Raw genomic sequence first — 21,446 nt, 5'->3', positions numbered from 1 at the left:
GCTCTGGTCAGGAAGGGGGTAAAACCTTCCGGGGCTGAAGTGGTTAAGGCAGGGGGAGCTCATTTGTATATATGTTGTGGGTAGGGATGAGCCGAACACCCCCCTGTTCTGTTCGCACCAGAACATGCGAACAGGCAAAAAATTTGTTCGAACACGCGAACACCGTTAAAGTTTATGGGACACGAACATGAATAATCAAAAGTGCTAATTTTAAAGGCTTATATGCAAGTTATTGTCATAAAGTGTTTGGGGACCTGGGTCCTGCAAGAGCAAAGACACAAAAATGTGAATATCCCACAACTAGGGATGAGCTTCGAGTTCGAGTCGAACTCATGTTTGACTCGAACATCGGCTGTTCGCAAGTTCGCTGAACAGCGAACAAATTCGAATGCCGCGGAACACCCTTTCCAAGTCTATGGGAGAAATCAAAAGTGCTAATTTTAAAGGCTTATATTCATGGTATTGTCATAAGAAGTGTTTGGGGACCTGGGTCCTGCCCCAGGGGACATGGAGCAATGCAAAAAAAAGTTTTAAAAACGGCCGTTTTTTCGGGAGCATTGATTTTAATAATGCTTAAAGTGAAACAATAAAAGTGTAATATCCCTTTAAATTTCGTATCTGGGGGGTGTCTATATTATGCCTGTAAAGGGGCGCATGTTTCCCGTGTTTAGAACAGTCTGACAGCAAAATGACGTTTCAAAGAAAAAAAAGTCATTTAAAACTACTCGCGGCTATTAATGCATTGCCGGTCCAACAATACACATAGAAGTTCATTGATAAAAACAGCATGGGAATTCCCCACAGGGGAACCCCGAACCAAAATAAAAAAAAAAAAAATGACGTGGGGGTCCCCCTAATTTCCATACCAGGCCCTTCAGGTCTGGTATGGATATTAAGGGGAACTCCGGCCAAAATTTTTTTTAAAAAATGGCGTGGGGTCCCCCTCAAAATCTATACCAGACCCTTCAGGTCTGGTATGGATTTTAAGGGGGACCCCGCACTAAAATTAAAAATACTTGTTGATACCATGTTGATGAGGACAAGGGCCTCATCCCCACAACCCTGGCCGGTGGTTGTGGGGGTCTGCGGGCGGGGGGCTTATCAGAATCTGGAAGCCCCCTTTAACAAGGGGACCCCCAGATCCTGGCCCTCCCCCCTGTGTGAAATGGTAAGGGGGTACTTACCCCCACCATTTCACTAAAAAACTGTCAAAAATGTTAAAAATGACGAGACAGTTTTCCTTTATTTAAATGCTTCTTCTTTCTTCTTTCTTCTATCTTCTATCTTCCTTTGGTTTCTTCCTCCATCTTCTTCTTCTGGTTCTTCTGGTTCTTTCTGCAGTGCTCTCGTCCGGCATCTCCTCCGCGGCTTTGGCGTCTTCTTCCCTTCTTCTCCTCGGGCCGCTCCGCATCCATGATGGCATGGAGGGAGGCTCCCGCTCTTCTCTTCATCTTCTTCTCTTCATCTTCTTCTCTTCATCTTCTTTTCGGGCCGCTCCGCATTCATGATGGCGTGGAGGGAGGCTCCCGCTGTGTGACGCTTCTCCTCTTCTGACGGTTCTTAAATAACGGGGGGTGGGGCCACCCGGTGACCCCGCCCCCCTCTGATGCACGGTGACTTGACGGGACTTCCCTGTGGTGTCACGGGGAATGCTACAGGGAAGTCCCGTCAAGTCACCGTGCGTCAGAGGGGGGTGGGGTCACGGGTGGCCCCGCCCCCGTCATTTAAGAACCGTCAGAAGAGGAGAAGCGTCACACAGCGGGAGCCTCCCTCCATGCCATCATGGATGCGGAGCGGCCCGAGAAGAAGATGAAGAGAAGAAGATAAGGAGAAGAAGATGAAGAGAAGAGCAGCAGCCTCCCTCCATGCCATCATGGATGCGCAGTGACGGAGGAGAAGTAGGAAAGAAGACGCCGATGCCGCGGAGGAGATGTCGGATGAGAACACCGGAGGAAGAACCAGAAGAAGAAGAAGATGGAGGAAGAAACCGAAGGAAGATAGAAGATAGAAGAAAAAAAAGAAGGAAGAAAGAAGAAGCATTTAAATAAAGGAATTGTCAAAAACTGTCTCTTGTCATTTTTAACATTTTTGACAGTTTTTTAGTGAAATGGTAGGGGTACAAAACCCTTACCATTTCACACAGGGGGGAGGGCCGGGATCTGGGGGTCCCCTTGTTAAAGGGGGCTTCCAGATTTCGATAAGCCCCCCGCCCGCAGACCCCCACAACCACCGGCCAGGGTTGTGGGGATGAGGCCCTTGTCCTCATCAACATGGGGAAAAGGTGTTTTGGGGGCTACCCCAAAGCACCCTCCCAATGTTGAGGGCATGTGACCTGGTACAGTTCAGGGGGGGTGCTCTCTCATCCCCCCTCTTTTCCTGCGGCCTGCCAGGTTGTGTGCTCGGATAAGGGTCTGGTATGGATTTTTGGGGGGACCCCACGCCAATTTTTTTTTAAATTTTGGCGCGGTGTTCCCCTTAAAATCCATACCAGACCTGAAGGGTCTGGTATAGATTTTGAGGGGGACCCCACACCATTTTTTTTTTTTAATTTTGGCCGGGGTTCCCCTTAATATCCATACCAGACCTGAAGGGCCTGGTATGGAATTTAGGGGGACCCCCACGTCATTTTTTTAAAAAATTTTGGTTCGGGGTTCCCCTGTGGGGAATTCCCATGCCGTTTTTATCAATGAACTTCTATGTGTATTGTCGGAGAGGCAATGCATTAATAGCCGCGAGTAGTTTTAAATTACTTTTTTTCCATTTTCATGTCATTTTCCTGTCAGACTGTTCTAAACACGGGAAACATGCGCCCCTTTACAGGCATACTATAGACACCCCCCAGGTACGAACTTTAAAGGGATATTACACTTTTATTGTTTCACTTTAAGCATTATTAAAATCAATGCTCCCGAAAAAACGGCCGTTTTTAAAACTTTTTTTTGCATTGCTCCATGCCCCCTGGGGCAGGACCCAGGTCCCCAAACACTTTTTATGACAATACCATGAATATAAGCCTTTAAAATTAGCACTTTTGATTTCTCCCATAGACTTTTAAAGGGTGTTCCGCGGCATTCGAATTTGCCGCAAACACCCCAAATTGTTCGCTGTTCAGCGAACTTGCGAACAGCCAATGTTCGAGTCGAACATGAGTTCGACTCAAACTCGAAGCTCATCCCTAGTTGTGGGATATTCACATTTTTGTGTCTTTGCGCTTGCTACAGTGTGCTGGAGGTGGGAAGGTGTCCAAAGCTAAGACGATCACACTTTGAACACTAGTCCCACCTGGAGACACATCAATAAGGGGACTTTTTTCAGGAAGATTCGGTCTATATATATATTTAAGTATATCTGTGTATGTGTACAAAGACTGTCATAACTATTTACTATACTGTCGCACTACGTAGGTGTGATAGTGTAGCCACTGTAATAACTTTTATATACATATATCATTTAAGTAAAAGAAGTTATTTTGGTTATTACAGAAGTTTGCGTACAATGTTGTTTTTCTCCTGCAGGTGGAGTTACAAGCACCCAGGTAGAGGTATCTATATATAAGTGTCACATATATATGTGTATATTGTGAGCTAAAGTTGGTATTAGTGTCACTACACCACTGCACTACAGCTGTGTCAAGGGAATTGAATAAGTTAGGAGGGGTGAAGAGATCAGAGAACAGGCCCGATAATAAATCAGCAGCTCCACCGTGAGTTAGTGCTACACTGGTAAGGTTAAATAAAGACACTAGTTCATTTAGTTCAAACTGTCTTATGCCCCGTACACACGGTTGGATTTTCCGACGGAAAATGTGTGATAGGACTTTGTTGTGGGAAATTCCGACCGTGTGTAGGCTCCATCACACATTTTTCATCGGATTTTCCGACACACAAAGTTTGAGAGCAGGCTATAAAATTTTCCGACAACAAAATCCGTTGTCGGAATTTCCAATCGTGTGTACACAAATCTGATGCACAAAGTGCCACGCATGCTCAGAATAAATAAAAAGATGAAAGCTATTGGCTACTGCCCCGTTTATAGTCCAGACGTATGTGTTTTACGGCACCGCGTTCAGAATGATCGGATTTTCCGACAACTTTGTGTGACCGTGTTTATGCAAGACAAGTTTGAGCCAACATCCGTCGGAAAAATTCCTAGGATTTTGTTGTCTGAATGTCCGATCAATGTCCGACCGTGTGTACGGGGCATTAAGTGTGTGTGTATATATGTGTGTTTACATGTTTATGCCATCTTCATTTCCCATATCCTTGTATATTGTGTTCACTAATATGCCCATCTAAACGTTTTTTGAAAATATTGACACTCCTCACCAACTGTAGAAAGGAGTGTTATAATGCATACCACACCAACAGTAAAGAACCCCTTATGCACTTTACAATTAAATTGCTTCCGCCAATTTCATTAGGTAGTCGTGTGTCCCCTTAAGCAACCTGAGGCTGAAAAGCTTTCTCCCAATGCTAGAATCACCATTTAGATATTTGTATATTGTGTTTATGTCTCCTCATAAGCGTCTCTTCTCCAGGGTGAATATGTTTCATGATTGTTTCATGATTGTAGTCGCTCCTCATAACTGTGGTCCTCCAGTGCCCTTATTAGCTTTGTTGCCCTTCTCTGTACTCTCTCCAGTTCGGACACATAATTCCTGAGGGCTGGTGACCAGAACTGGAAAGCATACTTTAGATGTAATCGAACCAGAGTTTTGTAAAGTGGTAACATTATAGTCTTATCGCTTCATTAAATACTCTTTTTAATGCATGCTAAATAGTCTGCTGGCATTGCATGCTATTACTGGTGCTTGTGATCTGCTAAGTCCTTTCCCATGCTCGATTTGTTTAGAGGTTCTCTCCCTAGCAAGTAACTTTAAAAAGAAAGGGAGGTGTCATCCCAGTAGGCACTGTAAGTTTCTAAAGGTGGGCCCCCATCCCAATTTCTAGCCAAACACAAGCACCCCCTATCGGAGTGCAATACCTCTAACGGGACTTTATGGCGGGGTCACCTCTGGTAAAGTAGAAAATAGTAGGAAATTTTTTTTAAATTTTGTATAAAAGTATTAAAGTTTATTCATTAAACATTTCTTAAAAAACATTACCATGACCTAACCGTATATACAGTAAAAATGGATGCGTATAATGGGAAGATACAATTGTAAAGGAAAATTGACCAATTGCAATGATACAGGTAAATAACCAATAATCATAGAAACCCAACGTTTCGAGGTATGTAAAAAAGTTGACCTCTTCTTCAGGGGTAACGATAATTAGTCAGAGTGGGTGTTTCATCTAAAAAGTTAACAAAAAAGCAGAACAGAAATAAGTGAAAGAAATTCTCAGATATTCATAACAGGAGGCAGTAGAAAGCATTTTGGTTTGCATTACAAGGTTCAGTTCACATTTCAACAGTTGTTAACATCATTGGTAAATTCTAGGCATCTATAAGCAAGAAATTCATACTGACCCCTTGAAAATTATGTAAAACTTCCTAAGGACATTTCCAGCATCCAGTGCGACTTAAACAAATTGCCATCCGTCACGGCCACACAGAAATCGCAAGACCAAGGTTGAAGCAGATAGAGAAAAGACCAAGTAAACCGCAGGAGTGAAAGCCAGGGTGGGCTGAGGTTGCTTCACAAAGGATGTCCCCCAAAAGGCGGAACAGACACAGTCCTCCCCTTTTCCCCTATGAGGGCTGGAAAAACAGCCTGCTTGATGGAGTATGGAAGGTGGGGGGTAATAGCCCGCTGTAATAAAAATATACTTCAATGAGGATCTCAGAGAAGAAACTAGTATAAGTACAATATTCATCTCCAAAGTAGAGGTAATATTGGGGTAAGCAGATACAGACCACCCAGAATTGTACATATCAGACACATACCTAAAAAGATATAAAGGTGAGTGGAATCAGGTCACGGATTCCAGTATTGAGCCAAAAGGAGATATTTTGATAAACCTCAAATTAAAGTGGGCCGAGGTCCAGAGGGGTCTGCAGGTTCCCTGGTTAGGTATAGGCCCGCATAAGTCTGCAGATTGAAGGGCACAACAGGGAAATATTGTAAGTAAATCAATAATCAGACCTCTGCATGGTTAGCAAGAATCCCAGTCAAAAATAATCCTAAGGTTTACCTGCTTGTCTTAGCTTCCTCCAGGCACGTCTGTGTGGTATAGGAAACAGCTGATGAGTGCAGCGTCAGCAAGGTTTAAATCTGTGTGTGCTGGAGTGGGAGTTGGTGCCCAATCAGTAGCCTGATTGGCTGAGCCAGGGGTGGGGGGCGGTCTAGAGAAGGGAGGCCAGGACGTGTCTGTAAAGGACATCCCCCGGGCGGAGCGACGTACAGCGTCATCTCCACGATGCACTCCCTGGAGTGGAACCATCCACAACAGGGCGGAGATGGACCAATGCCGAGGCGCAGCGCTCGGCGGGGGGCGGAGCCAGCGCGACGTGGAGAGATCCCCCATACGTCTAAAGGTCCCGCAGCGCAAAGCTGGCGTGCCCGCTGTCATGGAAACCCATGCCACAGACTGCCAGAGAGAGGGGAGGCCGGGTGGGCTCAAAAGAGAGCGCATCTCAGTCTCCCCCGGGTGCGCTGAGTGAGCTGACACACAGCCCAAGCCTGGGAGAATTGAAGGGGAGAGTGAGGGTGATGGATTGTAAAGTAGGAAGGGGGAGGAGCAAACGACCGACAGTTAGAGAGTGCAGGCATGAAGGAAGGAATGAAGGGAGAGATGGAGATGACAGTAAGTGAAAAGAACAAAGGAAAGGGAAGGGGGAAAAAAGGAAGGAAACAAGTTGGGACTCAGAGGAAAAGAAGGGAGAAAAGCTGGTGTAAGGTGCAGGAGAAAAGAAAAGGGAAAAGGGAGGGTGTGTGCAGAGGAGGAAAGAAAAAAGAGGAAGAAAAGAACCGAAGAGAAAAGGGAAAGGAGAAGAAAGAATGAAAGTGCATGCTGTGAGGATTACCAACACTTGGTGAGTTTATCTGTGTAGTCGAGAGGGGCAGTCCCACTGAATTAGAAAAAGGTCCTAAAATCATAAAACAAGGTTATTGTGTCATACATTGAACAATATGTTACATCAAGGGCCAGACAGAAACAAGCATATTCAAATTAAAGATACAGTCCTAGTGGTTCATGTGTCCTGTTGGTTTTAAGGACTATCCCCAAGAACCTGGGGTATATTGATAGTCCCGTATAGATACCCGATTGCTATATTCTGAATGAGGGGTACCAAAGGTCCAAGTGGGACAAAGGGCTGCATCAGTTTGATTGAGGGGGTGATTTTATTATAAGGACTCCCATTCGGATCCTCCTGAGGAGAATCCCTCCAGGAAGGGTCTGAAGGAAGTAGTAGCATTAAGGCCAGGTGGCATGGTCGCATTTAAGCGAAAAATCCACCTTTGTTCGGCCTGCATTAATGTTTTATTGGTGTCACCCCCTCTTATGCCAGGATGTATTCTGTCTAGGATCAGGAAGGAAATCTTTGGAGTGATTCCTTCATGTAGATCTCTCACATGTCTACCCAAAGGGAGGCTTGGGTTACAAGCCTGCATGGATAAGATATGTCGATAGGCACGTTGCCAGAAGGGCTGAATAGTTTTGCCCACGTAAAAACAGAAGCAGTTACATAGAAGTAGGTACACTACATTAGCTGTTTGGCAATTCGCATAGTGTTTAGGGCGGTAGCGTTCCCCATTTGGGAGTGTTATGTTGCGCGTGGTGTTCATAAACCGGCAGTAGTTACACCCACCACAGGTGAATGTACCAGGATATTTGCATGGATCCTGGTGTCCAGAATCATGATATTCACTGGACACCAGGTAATCCTTGAGAGATCTCGCTCTTTTGAATGTGAAGACAGGGTGTTTACTCACATAGGGGCCTACAGTGGGGTCCATTGAGAGAAGATGCCAGTATTTGTTGGCAATTTTTTTAAAAATTTCATGTTGGTTACAATATTTTGTTATAATCGAGATTGGATTTTTTTTATTAGTGTTTTTAGAAGATGGGTTGTAAAGCAGTTCTTTCCTAGGTCTCATAATTGCCCGATTGTAGGCCTTTTTAAGGCAAGATTTGGAGTAGCCCCGAAGTAATAGTCTCTCTCTCAGGAGATCTGCCTCTCTTTTGAAAATTGTGTCGTCTGTGCAATTTCTCCGTGTCCTCAAATACTGACTGAAAGGGATGGATGCGATTAAGGGTGATGGATGAAAGCTGCTGGCATGTAATATAGTATTGCCCGCTGTTGGCTTCCTATATAAACTGCTGCTAATACGCCCCCTGTCGTCTTTGTAGATAATTACATCTAAGAAGGTTATGGAAGAGTTGTCAAAAGTCATTGTAAAGCTCAAGTTAAAATTGTTTTTGTTTAGGCATTCTAGGAAAGGTTTGAGTAGATCCTGTGGGCCATCCCAGACAAGAAGGACATCATCGATGAATCTGAGCCATAGGCTCACATTCATCATGAAGGGGGCCATATCATCGGATTGGTTGATCATGCGCTCCCACTCCCCCAGGTACAGGTTGGCATACGATGGGGCACAGGAAGTCCCCATCGCTACCCCCTGCACCTGGAGGAAGTGGGAGCCATTGAAAGTGAAGTGATTGTGCCGTAGGATATAGTCCAATGAGTCCAACAAAAAATCGCCCATTTTAGGATTGAATCTATTGTCTTGTAAGATAGCCTGTCTGATACAGCTTAGACCCTTAGTGTGGGGAATTGAGCTGTATAAGGCCTCCACGTCGATTGCCACCAAGGTCGACGTGGGGGGGATGGCCATTCCGTCCAAGATCTGGAGTAAGTGGGGGGTATCACGAAGATAGCTGGGAAGGTTGGTCACAAAAGGGCGGAGATGCCCATCGATGAAGGAACTGAGGTTTTCTGTTATTGAGCCATTCCCCGACACTATGGGTCTTCCTGTAGGTCTTTTAACACATTTATGCAGTTTCGGTAGGGCATAAAAAGTAGGGATCTTGGGTTGTTTAGTTCTAATAAATTCCCATTCTGATTTGCTAATCACCTGTTGTTCAAAGGCTAGATCTACTAGGGAATAAAATTCCTGTTTGAACTTGGTAATCTTATTGGCTGCGATCTTACAATACCATTTTTTGTTTTCAAGAATTTTCATGCACATCTCCACATATTGTGTATTATCCATGATTACAATGTTGCCCCCCTTGTCGGAGGGCTTTATTGTTATGTGTGGATGATCACGTAGTTTTTTGAGGGCAGCCCTTTCATCGTTAGATAGATTGTCGCTTTCCTTGGTATTGGTTCTAATCCTACAGATTTCCTTTCCTACCAATTTAACAAACGCTAGGACGTTGGAATTGGTATTCAAGGAGGGAAATTTATCGGATTTCTTCTTAAATTTTGGTATGGGGGGAGGTTCCGTCTGGTCGAAACGACCTAACAGGTGTTCTAGGTCGATCTGGTCGATCAAATCAGGAGATTCGTTCTCCTCCAGTAGACTGACCAAAGTGTCTAGGGCCTTCAATTCCTGTGACTCAAAGTTAGGTTGAGCCGGGATTGACTTAGAGTACATCTGTTTAAGGATCAATTTGCGTGCAAACAATTGGAGATCTTTTATGGCTTCAAATTTGTTGATGTTATGATTGGGACAAAAACTCAGTCCCCGTGAGAGGACTTGCAGTTCAACATAAGAAAGTTCATATGTGGATAAATTTACCACATTTAGGACATTTAAACCTTGGTCAGACATCTTTAAGGCCCTATCATCTCCATTCCCATGTCATAGTGGGCCGGTATTGTTACCGCCCGTTGCTCCACCGCGCTCATGTGTTGTGCTTGGCTGTGTTGCAGTGGTGCCTGTGGTCGTCAATTTAGGGAAGAGGGAGGTGATCTCTTGTTGGGAGGTTGAGGGTACTGTGTGTCTCGTTATTGAATTTTTTTGGGTTCCCGCAGTGCCCTGATGTTGGGAGGGGGTATCATGGGTTTCCGTAATGCGTCTTTTAGGATATTTCCCGTTGGACCCACTTCCATTTGAGCCGCGTTTAGATTTTTGTGATCTATAAGGTCTATTTTGTCCTCCCACAGAGTGTGAGGATATTGAGGAGGCATCTGATAAATCAGACTCGTTAAAGCGTGGTTTGGTTTTAAAGTTAGACTTGGGTCTTGTTTGATTAGTTTTCCAATTGTAAGCTTTGTGTTCGGAGAAAGCTGTGCGGTCTCGTAGGAATTTGTTTTCCTTTTTTATCAGTATATTTCTGTTAAACTGTTCTAGATGTGCGTTTAGGTCATTGTCAAGTTGGATGAAGGAGGTATGAGTTTTGAAAGGTGTCAGAAGAGCATAGAGGGATTCCAGCTCCTTGTCCGTTTGTTTAATAATCCCTCTATATTCCTCTATAAGGAGTACCATCATTTCCTGTGAGCAAGCTGATAATTTGCTTTCCCAGGCTTGTTTGAAGGACGGGTCCACATGTTCCATTGTGGGGAAGATCTGGATCCGCAGACCAAACGGATTAATATTGTTCCTTATGTACAGTTGAAAAAAATGTATGTGCCAATGATTTGTCGATTTTTTTTCCAGGAGTCTTCTGAGATTTGTGAAAATCTGAGATAGCTCCGACTCTTTCTGTTCCTTTTCAGAGAAATTTTTGTATAGCCCAGACATGGTGTTGTCCCAATTTTTCCCAGCATAGTTGGTCATGGTGAAAATTATCAGGTAAGGATAAAGTAGTTAGTGAAGTGGAGCAGCGTCTAAGGGAGACTACCAGGCGAGGAGATGGGTATTTTCTACCCTAATTATATAGAAAGAAAGGGAGGTGTCATCCCAGTAGGCACTGTAAGTTTCTAAAGGTGGGCCCCCATCCCAATTTCTAGCCAAACACAAGCACCCCCTATCGGAGTGCAATACCTCTAACGGGACTTTATGGCGGGGTCACCTCTGGTAAAGTAGAAAATAGTAGGAAATTTTTAAATTTTGTATAAAAGTATTAAAGTTTATTCATTAAACATTTCTTAAAAAACATTACCATGACCTAACCGTATATACAGTAAAAATGGATGCGTATAATGGGAAGATACAATTGTAAAGGAAAATTGACCAATTGCAATGATACAGGTAAATAACCAATAATCATAGAAACCCAACGTTTCGAGGTATGTAAAAAAGTTGACCTCTTCTTCAGGGGTAACGATAATTAGTCAGAGTGGGTGTTTCATCTAAAAAGTTAACAAAAAAGCAGAACAGAAATAAGTGAAAGAAATTCTCAGATATTCATAACAGGAGGCAGTAGAAAGCATTTTGGTTTGCATTACAAGGTTCAGTTCACATTTCAACAGTTGTTAACATCATTGGTAAATTCTAGGCATCTATAAGCAAGAAATTCATACTGACCCCTTGAAAATTATGTAAAACTTCCTAAGGACATTTCCAGCATCCAGTGCGACTTAAACAAATTGCCATCCGTCACGGCCACACAGAAATCGCAAGACCAAGGTTGAAGCAGATAGAGAAAAGACCAAGTAAACCGCAGGAGTGAAAGCCAGGGTGGGCTGAGGTTGCTTCACAAAGGATGTCCCCCAAAAGGCGGAACAGACACAGTCCTCCCCTTTTCCCCTATGAGGGCTGGAAAAACAGCCTGCTTGATGGAGTATGGAAGGTGGGGGGTAATAGCCCGCTGTAATAAAAATATACTTCAATGAGGATCTCAGAGAAGAAACTAGTATAAGTACAATATTCATCTCCAAAGTAGAGGTAATATTGGGGTAAGCAGATACAGACCACCCAGAATTGTACATATCAGACACATACCTAAAAAGATATAAAGGTGAGTGGAATCAGGTCACGGATTCCAGTATTGAGCCAAAAGGAGATATTTTGATAAACCTCAAATTAAAGTGGGCCGAGGTCCAGAGGGGTCTGCAGGTTCCCTGGTTAGGTATAGGCCCGCATAAGTCTGCAGATTGAAGGGCACAACAGGGAAATATTGTAAGTAAATCAATAATCAGACCTCTGCATGGTTAGCAAGAATCCCAGTCAAAAATAATCCTAAGGTTTACCTGCTTGTCTTAGCTTCCTCCAGGCACGTCTGTGTGGTATAGGAAACAGCTGATGAGTGCAGCGTCAGCAAGGTTTAAATCTGTGTGTGCTGGAGTGGGAGTTGGTGCCCAATCAGTAGCCTGATTGGCTGAGCCAGGGGTGGGGGGCGGTCTAGAGAAGGGAGGCCAGGACGTGTCTGTAAAGGACATCCCCCGGGCGGAGCGACGTACAGCGTCATCTCCACGATGCACTCCCTGGAGTGGAACCATCCACAACAGGGCGGAGATGGACCAATGCCGAGGCGCAGCGCTCGGCGGGGGGCGGAGCCAGCGCGACGTGGAGAGATCCCCCATACGTCTAAAGGTCCCGCAGCGCAAAGCTGGCGTGCCCGCTGTCATGGAAACCCATGCCACAGACTGCCAGAGAGAGGGGAGGCCGGGTGGGCTCAAAAGAGAGCGCATCTCAGTCTCCCCCGGGTGCGCTGAGTGAGCTGACACACAGCCCAAGCCTGGGAGAATTGAAGGGGAGAGTGAGGGTGATGGATTGTAAAGTAGGAAGGGGGAGGAGCAAACGACCGACAGTTAGAGAGTGCAGGCATGAAGGAAGGAATGAAGGGAGAGATGGAGATGACAGTAAGTGAAAAGAACAAAGGAAAGGGAAGGGGGAAAAAAGGAAGGAAACAAGTTGGGACTCAGAGGAAAAGAAGGGAGAAAAGCTGGTGTAAGGTGCAGGAGAAAAGAAAAGGGAAAAGGGAGGGTGTGTGCAGAGGAGGAAAGAAAAAAGAGGAAGAAAAGAACCGAAGAGAAAAGGAAAAAAAATCGACAAATCATTGGCACATACATTTTTTTCAACTGTACATAAGGAACAATATTAATCCGTTTGGTCTGCGGATCCAGATCTTCCCCACAATGGAACATGTGGACCCGTCCTTCAAACAAGCCTGGGAAAGCAAATTATCAGCTTGCTCACAGGAAATGATGGTACTCCTTATAGAGGAATATAGAGGGATTATTAAACAAACGGACAAGGAGCTGGAATCCCTCTATGCTCTTCTGACACCTTTCAAAACTCATACCTCCTTCATCCAACTTGACAATGACCTAAACGCACATCTAGAACAGTTTAACAGAAATATACTGATAAAAAAGGAAAACAAATTCCTACGAGACCGCACAGCTTTCTCCGAACACAAAGCTTACAATTGGAAAACTAATCAAACAAGACCCAAGTCTAACTTTAAAACCAAACCACGCTTTAACGAGTCTGATTTATCAGATGCCTCCTCAATATCCTCACACTCTGTGGGAGGACAAAATAGACCTTATAGATCACAAAAATCTAAACGCGGCTCAAATGGAAGTGGGTCCAACGGGAAATATCCTAAAAGACGCATTACGGAAACCCATGATACCCCCTCCCAACATCAGGGCACTGCGGGAACCCAAAAAAATTCAATAACGAGACACACAGTACCCTCAACCTCCCAACAAGAGATCACCTCCCTCTTCCCTAAATTGACGACCACAGGCACCACTGCAACACAGCCAAGCACAACACATGAGCGCGGTGGAGCAACGGGCGGTAACAATACCGGCCCACTATGACATGGGAATGGAGATGATAGGGCCTTAAAGATGTCTGACCAAGGTTTAAATGTCCTAAATGTGGTAAATTTATCCACATATGAACTTTCTTATGTTGAACTGCAAGTCCTCTCACGGGGACTGAGTTTTTGTCCCAATCATAACATCAACAAATTTGAAGCCATAAAAGATCTCCAATTGTTTGCACGCAAATTGATCCTTAAACAGATGTACTCTAAGTCAATCCCGGCTCAACCTAACTTTGAGTCACAGGAATTGAAGGCCCTAGACACTTTGGTCAGTCTACTGGAGGAGAACGAATCTCCTGATTTGATCGACCAGATCGACCTAGAACACCTGTTAGGTCGTTTCGACCAGACGGAACCTCCCCCCATACCAAAATTTAAGAAGAAATCCGATAAATTTCCCTCCTTGAATACCAATTCCAACGTCCTAGCGTTTGTTAAATTGGTAGGAAAGGAAATCTGTAGGATTAGAACCAATACCAAGGAAAGCGACAATCTATCTAACGATGAAAGGGCTGCCCTCAAAAAACTACGTGATCATCCACACATAACAATAAAGCCCTCCGACAAGGGGGGCAACATTGTAATCATGGATAATACACAATATGTGGAGATGTGCATGAAAATTCTTGAAAACAAAAAATGGTATTGTAAGATCGCAGCCAATAAGATTACCAAGTTCAAACAGGAATTTTATTCCCTAGTAGATCTAGCCTTTGAACAACAGGTGATTAGCAAATCAGAATGGGAATTTATTAGAACTAAACAACCCAAGATCCCTACTTTTTATGCCCTACCGAAACTGCATAAATGTGTTAAAAGACCTACAGGAAGACCCATAGTGTCGGGGAATGGCTCAATAACAGAAAACCTCAGTTCCTTCATCGATGGGCATCTCCGCCCTTTTGTGACCAACCTTCCCAGCTATCTTCGTGATACCCCCCACTTACTCCAGATCTTGGACGGAATGGCCATCCCCCCCACGTCGACCTTGGTGGCAATCGACGTGGAGGCCTTATACAGCTCAATTCCCCACACTAAGGGTCTAAGCTGTATCAGACAGGCTATCTTACAAGACAATAGATTCAATCCTAAAATGGGCGATTTTTTGTTGGACTCATTGGACTATATCCTACGGCACAATCACTTCACTTTCAATGGCTCCCACTTCCTCCAGGTGCAGGGGGTAGCGATGGGGACTTCCTGTGCCCCATCGTATGCCAACCTGTACCTGGGGGAGTGGGAGCGCATGATCAACCAATCCGATGATATGGCCCCCTTCATGATGAATGTGAGCCTATGGCTCAGATTCATCGATGATGTCCTTCTTGTCTGGGATGGCCCACAGGATCTACTCAAACCTTTCCTAGAATGCCTAAACAAAAACAATTTTAACTTGAGCTTTACAATGACTTTTGACAACTCTTCCATAACCTTCTTAGATGTAATTATCTACAAAGACGACAGGGGGCGTATTAGCAGCAGTTTATATAGGAAGCCAACAGCGGGCAATACTATATTACATGCCAGCAGCTTTCATCCATCACCCTTAATCGCATCCATCCCTTTCAGTCAGTATTTGAGGACACGGAGAAATTGCACAGACGACACAATTTTCAAAAGAGAGGCAGATCTCCTGAGAGAGAGACTATTACTTCGGGGCTACTCCAAATCTTGCCTTAAAAAGGCCTACAATCGGGCAATTATGAGACCTAGGAAAGAACTGCTTTACAACCCATCTTCTAAAAACACTAATAAAAAAAATCCAATCTCGATTATAACAAAATATTGTAACCAACATGAAATTTTTAAAAAAATTGCCAACAAATACTGGCATCTTCTCTCAATGGACCCCACTGTAGGCCCCTATGTGAGTAAACACCCTGTCTTCACATTCAAAAGAGCGAGATCTCTCAAGGATTACCTGGTGTCCAGTGAATATCATGATTCTGGACACCAGGATCCATGCAAATATCCTGGTACATTCACCTGTGGTGGGTGTAACTACTGCCGGTTTATGAACACCACGCGCAACATAACACTCCCAAATGGGGAACGCTACCGCCCTAAACACTATGCGAATTGCCAAACAGCTAATGTAGTGTACCTACTTCTATGTAACTGCTTCTGTTTTTACGTGGGCAAAACTATTCAGCCCTTCTGGCAACGTGCCTATCGACATATCTTATCCATGCAGGCTTGTAACCCAAGCCTCCCTTTGGGTAGACATGTGAGAGATCTACATGAAGGAATCACTCCAAAGATTTCCTTCCTGATCCTAGACAGAATACATCCTGGCATAAGAGGGGGTGACACCAATAAAACATTAATGCAGGCCGAACAAAGGTGGATTTTTCGCTTAAATGCGACCATGCCACCTGGCCTTAATGCTACTACTTCCTTCAGACCCTTCCTGGAGGGATTCTCCTCAGGAGGATCCGAATGGGAGTCCTTATAATAAAATCACCCCCTCAATCAAACTGATGCAGCCCTTTGTCCCACTTGGACCTTTGGTACCCCTCATTCAGAATATAGCAATCGGGTATCTATACGGGACTATCAATATACCCCAGGTTCTTGGGGATAATCCTTAAAACCAACAGGACACATGAACCACTAGGACTGTATCTTTAATTTGAATATGCTTGTTTCTGTCTGGCCCTTGATGTAACATATTGTTCAATGTATGACACAATAACCTTGTTTTATGATTTTAGGACCTTTTTCTAATTCAGTGGGACTGCCCCTCTCGACTACACAGATAAACTCACCAAGTGTTGGTAATCCTCACAGCATGCACTTTCATTCTTTCTTCTCCTTTCCCTTTTCTCTTCGGTTCTCTTCTTTTCCTCTGAGTCCCAACTTGTTTCCTTCCTTTTTTCCCCCTTCCCTTTCCTTTGTTCTTTTCACTTACTGTCATCTCCATCTCTCCCTTCATTCCTTCCTTCATGCCTGCACTCTCTAACTGTCGGTCGTTTGCTCCTCCCCCTTCCTACTTTACAATCCATCACCCTCACTCTCCCCTTCAATTCTCCCAGGCTTGGGCTGTGTGTCAGCTCACTCAGCGCACCCGGGGGAGACTGAGATGCGCTCTCTTTTGAGCCCACCCGGCCTCCCCTCTCTCTGGCAGTCTGTGGCATGGGTTTCCATGACAGCGGGCACGCCAGCTTTGCGCTGCGGGACCTTTAGACGTATGGGGGATCTCTCCACGTCGCGCTGGCTCCGCCCCCCGCCGAGCGCTGCGCCTCGGCATTGGTCCATCTCCGCCCTGTTGTGGATGGTTCCACTCCAGGGAGTGCATCGTGGAGATGACGCTGTACGTCGCTCCGCCCGGGGGATGTCCTTTACAGACACGTCCTGGCCTCCCTTCTCTAGACCGCCCCCCACCCCTGGCTCAGCCAATCAGGCTACTGATTGGGCACCAACTCCCACTCCAGCACACACAGATTTAAACCTTGCTGACGCTGCACTCATCAGCTGTTTCCTATACCACACAGACGTGCCTGGAGGAAGCTAAGACAAGCAGGTAAACCTTAGGATTATTTTTGACTGGGATTCTTGCTAACCATGCAGAGGTCTGATTATTGATTTACTTACAATATTTCCCTGTTGTGCCCTTCAATCTGCAGACTTATGCGGGCCTATACCTAACCAGGGAACCTGCAGACCCCTCTGGACCTCGGCCCACTTTAATTTGAGGTTTATCAAAATATCTCCTTTTGGCTCAATACTGGAATCCGTGACCTGATTCCACTCACCTTTATATCTTTTTAGGTATGTGTCTGATATGTACAATTCTGGGTGGTCTGTATCTGCTTACCCCAATATTACCTCTACTTTGGAGATGAATATTGTACTTATACTAGTTTCTTCTCTGAGATCCTCATTGAAGTATATTTTTATTACAGCGGGCTATTACCCCCCACCTTCCATACTCCATCAAGCAGGCTGTTTTTCCAGCCCTCATAGGGGAAAAGGGGAGGACTGTGTCTGTTCCGCCTTTTGGGGGACATCCTTTGTGAAGCAACCTCAGCCCACCCTGGCTTTCACTCCTGCGGTTTACTTGGTCTTTTCTCTATCTGCTTCAACCTTGGTCTTGCGATTTCTGTGTGGCCGTGACGGATGGCAATTTGTTTAAGTCGCACTGGATGCTGGAAATGTCCTTAGGAAGTTTTACATAATTTTCAAGGGGTCAGTATGAATTTCTTGCTTATAGATGCCTAGAATTTACCAATGATGTTAACAACTGTTGAAATGTGAACTGAACCTTGTAATGCAAACCAAAATGCTTTCTACTGCCTCCTGTTATGAATATCTGAGAATTTCTTTCACTTATTTCTGTTCTGCTTTTTTGTTAACTTTTTAGATGAAACACCCACTCTGACTAATTATCGTTACCCCTGAAGAAGAGGTCAACTTTTTTACATACCTCGAAACGTTGGGTTTCTATGATTATTGGTTATTTACCTGTATCATTGCAATTGGTCAATTTTCCTTTACAATTGTATCTTCCCATTATACGCATCCATTTTTACTGTATATACGGTTAGGTCATGGTAATGTTTTTTAAGAAATGTTTAATGAATAAACTTTAATACTTTTATACAAAATTTAAAAATTTCCTACTATTTTCTACTTTACCAGAGGTGACCCCGCCATAAAGTCCCGTTAGAGGTATTGCACTCCGATAGGGGGTGCTTGTGTTTAGCAAGTAACTTTAGGCCCCCAAATGTATTCCTTTACATTTTTCAAAATTAATCCTCATTTGCCATGTAGTTTCCCACCCCTTTATTTTAACAAAGTCTTCTTGTAAAGTTTCTGTATCCTGCTGTGAAGTTATTACCCTGTTTAGCGTTGTATCATTAGCAAACACTGACATTGAACTAATTATACCAAACTCTCCATCAAACTCTCCAGTGAATTAAACAGAATCGATCCCAATAAAGAGCCTTGGGGTACCCCATTTACAACTCCAGCTCATTCAGAAGATACGTTATCACCACCCTGGATGTGCTTCTGTAGCCAGTTTTCTATCCAGGTACATACACTATTGTCAATGTCAGCAGACCTTCTGGGTCTGGTACAAATTTTAAGGGGAAACCCCACGACAAAATGTACAAAGAAATAGCATGGGGTCCCCCCCAAAATCCATACTAGACCCTTATCCGAGGATGCAGCCTGGCAGGCCAGGAAAGGGGAGGGGGATGAGTAAGCGCCCTCTCCTGAACTATACCACTCAACATAGGGGGTGATTTTGGGCTGGGGAAGCTCTGCCACCCCAGCCCCAAAGCACCTTGTCCCCATGTTGATGGGGACAAGGGCCTCTTCCTCACAATCCTGGCTGGTGATTGTGGGGATGTGTAGTCAGGGGTCTTATTGGAATCTGTAAGCCTACTTTAACAAGGGGAACCCAGATCCTGCCCCCCCCCCATGTGAATGAGTAGGGGTTCATTTTCCCCTTACTCATTCACCAAAAAAAGTGTCAAAAAGAAATAACACAGACAGTTTTTGACAATTCCTTTATTAAAATAACAAAGTCCCCCGAAGTAGATCCATCTTCAATTGCGATGCCCGTCGCCACCGCCGATCCGGAAAAAGAAGAAAAACTCGCGCTGAAGGCCTCCGCCATCTGCCTACTCCTCCGCCTGACAGTTTTTAAATAGCTATGGGGCAGAGCTACCTGGCGACATCACCTGGTGGCTCCCTTGTGATGTCACTGACCCAACATGCACCGGCCAATGACGTCATAAGGGGGCCTAAGGGTCTGGTATGGATTTGGGGGGTGGACCCCATGCCATTTTTTTAATACATTTTGGCATGAGGTTCCTCTTAAAATCCATACCAGACACGAAAGTGGCTGGTATAGATTGGGGGAACCCGTCCCTTTTTTTTCACAATTTTTTTATTGTCGACATGTTATTTTTTACATTCAGCTGACCCCTGAGAAACCTCCTTAACAACCAGCTATTATTAAAGACACCAGTGGCCGCCAGCTCCTAAAATTCACATCTGAACCGTATCTGAATTTGCAGCTGAACCGCTGAACAGCTGCTTTGGAAATGCGCAGTGAAAACGGAGGGGAGATTCACACCGGACATGTGTGAACAGAGCCTTAGCGTTTATTGGGAACTGTATCAAAATCCAGATACACCACATCCATGGTCATTCCTCTGTTCAGATTACAGCTTACTTAAAAGGGTTGGTCTGGCAAGAATAATCTTTCATAAATCCATGTTGTTTACTACGATACCCTTTTCATCAGCAAATTCTTTGTTCCTTATCATACACTGATCATTTACATCTACTAACTAACTAGCATATACTACTGATGTTAGGCTAATTGGTCTATAGTTTTGAGGAATATGTCTTGGACCTTTATGGATTATTGGTACCACGTTAGCTTTTCGTCAATCAGCTGGTACCATTCCAGTATCTAACAAGAACAAACCTGTGTACCAAAAGGGTGCCCAGGACACAGTGTTCAAACCCAGTCCCAAACACCTCATATATAGGCACTATAGCTTAGAAGTAAAGATTTAGGAAAAAAAACATATGTTAACAAATCAAAAATCAAATATACTGTAAATCAAATATATATTATGATATTAAAGCATGCAGGTAGCCCAAAGCTGAACATGTATATTGAGCTAACACTAAGGCGTGGCATGTGCTGCAAAAGAGGGAGAGACGCAGTGCAAACCACCATATTGTAGCATATTAAATTAAAAAGACCTTTATTAAAGCACAATTTCCTACTCACAAGCAGGAGTATGCCAAGCTGGGGAAGATGATCATGAACTTTCCATAAGCCCTGGCCAGGGATATGGATGTACACAAGGAAGCAGTATCCTTGAAGCCTAGAACTAGATGTGTACCTCAAAATGGGATTTTAAGGGCAATGCAGAAATTGGCAGTGTTGAATTATAGTTAAAAAGAAGTTTATTGATACAAAAACGAATAGGATATACATGAACATACACATTAATCTAGTTAAGAATAATTATAAAAACATCAGATATATGGAAACATATGATGCATCCTACTGCTAGTTACAAGTACCACCCCTGATAGGTGTGATGGCGTCCTGATAGCAGATTTCCAACGCGTTTCAACTTATTGTAAGGACAAAGTCTTCCTCAGGGAGGGACTGCATCACATTATTTGCATTTAACTGTGAAAAATCGCTTTCCCAGTGCTGGCAGGGGTCCTAACACGTGATTGTCAATGCTGCTCAAATATCCTCTACGGGATGGCCTGGTATATTGTGAAGAAACCAGTATTTGGCAGTCGTGATAATTAAACAACTTAAATTGATTGTGTCAGGTGTATTGTTCCAAGTGGCAGGGAGCTCTGGTCCTGGAGTACCTCTCTGTAACAAAGCCAGTTGTGGAATGCCACAACTGGCTTTGTTACAGAGAGGTACTCCAGGACCAGAGCTCCCTGCCACTTGGAACAATACACCTGACACAATCAATTTAAGTTGTTTAATTATCACGACTGCCAAATACTGGTTTCTTCACAATATACCAGGCCATCCCGTAGAGGATATTTGAGCAGCATTGACAATCACGTGTTAGGACCCCTGCCAGCACTGGGAAAGCGATTTTTCACAGTTAAATGCAAATAATGTGATGCAGTCCCTCCCTGAGGAAGACTTTATCCTTACAATAAGTTGAAACGCGTTGGAAATCTGCTATCAGGACGCCATCACACCTATCGGGGGTGGTACTTGTAACTAGCAGTAGGATGCATCATATGTTTCCATATATCTGATGTTTTTATAATTATTCTTAACTAGATTAATGTGTATGTTCATGTATATCCTATTCGTTT

The 21,446-nt window shown here is 44.2% G+C and overlaps 1 protein-coding gene and 3 long non-coding RNA genes across 7 annotated transcripts in view; 2 read left to right on the top strand and 2 right to left on the bottom strand.

Annotated features, from left to right (window-relative positions):
* Positions 1-21,446, top strand: part of AIG1 (androgen induced 1) — a 537,675-nt gene that overhangs the window by 194,320 nt on the left and 321,909 nt on the right. The gene's annotated exons all lie outside the window — the stretch shown is intronic.
* On the bottom strand, positions 5,547-6,518 carry LOC141141546 (uncharacterized). Its single transcript, XR_012244127.1, has 3 exons — positions 6,135-6,518; positions 5,887-6,031; positions 5,547-5,752 (listed from the first exon to the last, which is right to left on the bottom strand). It is a non-coding gene; the product is annotated as an uncharacterized lncRNA (long non-coding RNA).
* On the bottom strand, positions 11,437-12,408 carry LOC141141545 (uncharacterized). The gene is made up of 3 exons (XR_012244126.1): positions 12,025-12,408; positions 11,777-11,921; positions 11,437-11,642 (listed from the first exon to the last, which is right to left on the bottom strand). It is a non-coding gene; the product is annotated as an uncharacterized lncRNA (long non-coding RNA).
* Positions 16,756-17,727, top strand: LOC141141544 (uncharacterized). The gene is made up of 3 exons (XR_012244125.1): positions 16,756-17,139; positions 17,243-17,387; positions 17,522-17,727. It is a non-coding gene; the product is annotated as an uncharacterized lncRNA (long non-coding RNA).

Source organism: Aquarana catesbeiana, linkage group LG04 (genome assembly GCF_042186555.1).
Source record: "Aquarana catesbeiana isolate 2022-GZ linkage group LG04, ASM4218655v1, whole genome shotgun sequence".
NCBI lineage: Eukaryota > Metazoa > Chordata > Amphibia > Anura > Ranidae > Aquarana > Aquarana catesbeiana.
Note: the sequence above shows the minus strand (reverse complement) of the source record. Positions and strands in the feature narration are given on the sequence as shown.